Below are 4,903 nucleotides of genomic sequence, written 5' to 3' on the forward strand. Positions count from 1 at the left end.
ATTCTGAGAACCTCCTGATAACTGACTAACGACGTGAATAATAAATGTTCACGTCGTGAAAACTGGACAAGCAGAAAACATTGCCCAATTCTTCTTCTAATGTCTTAATGTATTAAGACTCTTCGAAAGTCATCAGTTTATGACTCTTTCGCTGACACTCCACTCTCTTAACTCACCCCACACTTATTTTGAAAATATGGGTCTCGACTCTCGGCATTAAACACTCCCGGCTAAAAACGTACGCATTCATAACTCGCTATCCCTCCTAGTCGCTCCTTAGCAATTTCTGAGAAACAATCAACAACGAAGAATAAAAGTAACATAATATTCAAAGTAGTTCTTACAATTCCATAAAAACAAACTAAAAACAAACTAAAAACAAATCAAACAAAATAAATAACGATCAATCATCCTCCTCATTATCATGCGCTCCACTGGTACCAGCTCCATCACCTCCACGACCACCATACTCCGAACATCGTGGGAAAATCGGGTAATGATACCCTAAATGAGGCAGCTGCTCCACCCCAAGATGCCGAACAACATTCTCCATCGTGCCGCCTATCCAATTCACACTCAACGATAACTGGTCAAAGTAACCAGCCATATCACCCCCAAAAGGCGCACCAACCATGGAAGCAGGTGGGTGTATCGGCTGCCCGCGGTCTCCCCTTCCTCTCACGTTCCTGCGCCTCGGTCTAGGTTCTGGCGCAGGTGGATCGGCTGGTTGATCATCCTCATCATCACCCTCAACATCCGATGGAACTATGCCCCAATGCGATCCAGAATTTCTTACCACCCGCATAGTCTCCAAATATCCCATACCAAAGTCATGCTCGTCCACACACGTCATGGATCTAGTAATATCGGGAACAACCAAATGATAAGAACGGGCCAAACGAGTAACAAAATGCCCCTTGCAAATAGGGCTCCCAGGGCGCGAACTCGCGGCAGACCCGGCCAGAAAACGGGCTAGAAAATACGGGATGTTGCAACAGACACTAGGCTGTAAGATGCACCATAAGAAAAATAAGTTCTGCTTAGTCACTTTGTCTCCATGCCTCTTATGGTTGATGGAAAAGGTGATGAACCGGTGGAGTAAATGATGGATCGGGGACCGAATACTACTCTCGGGAGATACTCCGGAATTAAACATCCCGGAGGCAATGTTATGCCAAAAAGAATACCCCATGACACCCTCCGCATATCCTCTAGCAGCCCCACTCAAAAACATGCCAAACTCGGGAGTCATAGCCTCCTGTCTATCATACAGTCCTACTCTCCAAGCAAACTCAATCAGGCTGCACTCCCGGTACTCACCCCCAATCGAAATACCAACGCCTGTGGCCAATGTGGATCTTGGACCGTTTCTTGAAATGTCACCGTTGCGAAAAACTCGACACAAAATTCCTTGTAGACCTGCTCCTGCACCCGGAACAGATTTTGCCAACCAGAACAGGTGAACGAATACCCATCTCCAATGAATATCTTTGTCAAGAACGGTCCCTCCCGGTCTACGAGCCCTACTTCCCTCAATCTTGTCCAATTGACTGTTGGAGCAACTACAATTTCCCTGTTGTAAAGCCACCCCAATTTGTTGTTCCAACGGGTCAAAACATCACGAGCCGTTGTTGCGGGAAAATTGTAAAACGGGTGCAAACCTGCAACCCAAGCCGGAACCTCTCTTCTTGGAGCCATTCCTGCAAAAACACGGAAAAGAAACAGCCAAAACAAATTTCCACAAATTAAACATAGAGGAATATGAATTCTGTTCGGCCCCAGAATTCACGTCGTGAGTTCGTAATCCCAGAAGGCAGAATCTTAACAATCGGGGAAAATCCAGTCAAAATATCCTTGGGTTTTACTCCTATACCACTTCCAAACACTTAGCATGAACATTCCAAGGTTATTTATGAACTGGAAAGAATTAATTTCGTCATTTAACAAACCCTAACCCTAAGTTCCTCTACTAGAACCAAAAATTAAACTTAATAATCAATAATTGGTACCTTTGTTGGAAGTATTACGTAAGCACAAGGGTGATTAGTGGAATTGTCGGCTAAAATCGCAGCAATGGGGACCAAGGGGGACCAATTTCTGTTTCCACTTCGTGAACAATAAACAAATGAAAGGGTTTACTGGTTTCTAGGGACTTAGCATGTGGTCCCGTACCTTTAAACATTCACGTCGTGAATTCTATACGATTCACGTCGTGAATAGTGTCTGGGCTTAAATTTGGGCCATGTACTCACGGACTGATCTTGGGCTTCCTAGTCTAATGGGTTAAGCCATATCATGGATTATGTGTCCGGTTCATTCACAATTCACGTCGTGAACGGCTAACTATTCACGTCGTGAATAAAGTCTGAAAAAAATCAATTGTGACTAAGTTCTCAATTATTAATACTTCCATTTTAAGGTCCCTACATTTTGTTCTAATAGAGTTGGATGACTTGATCTAAGTTTTTTTTAAAACTAAAATGCAAAAAGAAAGAAAAAAAAATTTCAAACCAAACTCGGGTTGCCTCCCGAGAAGCGCTTCTTCTTCTTGGAGTCTTGAGCTGGACTCCGTGCCTCCTACGTTGAGTCTTCGGAAGATTCCTCCACCAAGATCTTTTGTTCCTTGAACCGCCTCTTGTAAGCTTGAACTCGCCTTTTATATGCCTTCTTTGAATTCTCCTTTTTATCTTTTCCCTCTTCTTCAAGCTTGCATTTTGTGCCCTTGGGTTCCTCCTTGCACTTTATGTCATTCTCCTCCTCTTTCACCACCGGCCTTGTTACTCTGGAAGTGACCTCCTCTTCATCACTTGTTATTTCTTCATCCTCTTTGCTTACCCAAGAAGGCGGGCTCTTGTAAGCTATGACTTCAATCAAATATGGAACAAATGCCCTTGGTTTTGTCCTTTTGACTTGATGAACTGCCTTTATCTCTTCTTCCATAAGCTTTTCCAGTTCTTCTAGTTCATTCTCTTCATTAATTGTGAACACCTCTTCTTTATCTTCTTGAAAGTCATCTTTTATCCCAAAGACTTCTTGTTCATCTCCAACCCTCAAAGTTAGCTTAGACTCGCGGATATCAACAAGAGCTCCAGCAGTGTTAAGCAACGGACGACCAAGGATAATTGGAACATCGTGATCTTCTTTCATGTCTAAGACTACAAAGTCTATTGGAAAAACAAATTTTCCAATTTTCACCAAAATATCCTCCACGATGCCGCGGGGTTGTGTCACCGAACGATTCCCCATGTGAACCTTCATTCTTGTAGCCTTCATCTTCGGAATCTCTAATTTTTGATAAAATGAAAAAGGCATCAAATTAATGCTAGCCCCAGAATCGGCTAAAGCATTAACCTTCAATTTATTACCAAACTCACACGGTAGAGTGAGGCGTCCAGGATCCCCCATCTTTTCTGGTGTTTCTCCTAACACAACTTTTGAAGTTTGTTCACTTAGAATCACTGTAGACTGCTTCTTTAATTGCCTTCGAGTGTCTATCAAGTCTTGCAGTAATTTCTGGCTCTCGGGAGCTTTAGATAAGGACTCGAAAAAGGGGGTATTAATCGGGATCCCCTTCACATGCTTGACAAACTCTCTATGCTCTCTCTCAAGTGGACTAAGGGTAGCTTGGGAAGGAAAAGGCAAATGCGGCTGATAAACCAAACTAACTGCAGAATTTTTCTGTTCATGATGGGCCCACGTCGTGAACTTATAAGGTTCACGTCGTGACTTCTGGAACTCAGCTGCTTCATGATTTTCGAGCTTGATCTTCTTCATCTTTTGATCGGGCTTCCGTGGTTCTTCTTCCAATGCTTCCAGGAACTTCGAGATGGCTTCTTCTTCGGTGTCTATGGCCATTACATGAGATTGGTTCTTTACTTCGGGATTCTTCGGGGATAACTTCTCACGAACTAGAGTGGCTAGTTGACCAAATTGTACTTCAAGGTTATGGATGGAGGCTTGCTGATTCTTTATCAAAGTTTGTTGTTCCAGAATAGCAGAATCAGTGGCATCGTGTCGCTTTTCCGATGCTTCCATAAACTTCATTAAAATGGTCTCTAGGTCGGGTTTCTTCTCAGCTGGTGGCTGCTCCTTTTGATAGAGGCCTCGACCTGTCTGCCTATACTTCTCTTCTTTTTGCTTCTTATACTCCTCATATGGCAGCCACTCCTTCTTCGGTTTCCTCCAGTCCTCATCAAATTTATCCCCACTAGATTAGCATACTTGAACCTTTCTGTTCCCATAATCATCTACATTGCAGTCCTTTGTCAAGTGTGGACCACTGCATCTCTTGCAACCTACTCTTATGGCATGTATCGACTGGTCCATCTGTGTTATCCCGCGGTCCATATTATTTAACATGGCCATGACCGTTGCTATTTCTTCAGTTTGGGACCCTCCTCCGCCTTTGATTCCTTCTTGCCTCGGGTTGTGGTATTCGCGAGAATGCTTCGTGAATTCTTCAATTAGCTCCTTGACCTCCCTTGGATTTTTCTTTGTCAAAGGTCCTTGAGAATCAAGGAGTTGTCTTGTCATCACGTTGACCCCATCATAAAAGATTGACATCTCTTGTTGCACATTTAGATCATGCTGAGGGCAATTTTTGAGTAAGCCCTTGTACCGCTCCCATGCTTCATATAGGGACTCCCCTAGCTGTTGCTCAAAGTTGGCTATTGCCTTCTTGAGTTTGGCTATCTTGGATGGCGGGAAAAACTGGTCCAGGAATTTCTCACGCATTTGAGCCCAAGTGGTGATTGTACCCGGTGGGAGTGCTTTTAACCACTCCTTAGCAGCTCCTTTGAAAGTGATGGGAAGCATCCTAAGCAAGACTGTGTTTCTGCTGACATTTGGGACATTGAAGTAGTCCGCAATGTCATTGACTTCATCTAGATGCTTAAAATCATCC

General features: G+C 43.6%; 1 non-coding gene across 1 annotated transcript; it reads left to right on the forward strand.

Moving 5' to 3' along the window:
• Positions 1 to 4,579: 4,579 nt before the first annotated feature.
• Positions 4,580 to 4,686, forward strand: LOC145103405 (small nucleolar RNA R71). The gene has a single exon (XR_013706498.1). It is a non-coding gene; the product is annotated as a small nucleolar RNA R71 (small nucleolar RNA).
• Positions 4,687 to 4,903: the final 217 nt, after the last annotated feature.

Source organism: Lactuca serriola, chromosome 4 (assembly GCF_051521515.1).
Source record: "Lactuca serriola cultivar US96UC23 chromosome 4, Lser_US96UC23_V15, whole genome shotgun sequence".
Lineage (NCBI taxonomy): Eukaryota > Viridiplantae > Streptophyta > Magnoliopsida > Asterales > Asteraceae > Lactuca > Lactuca serriola.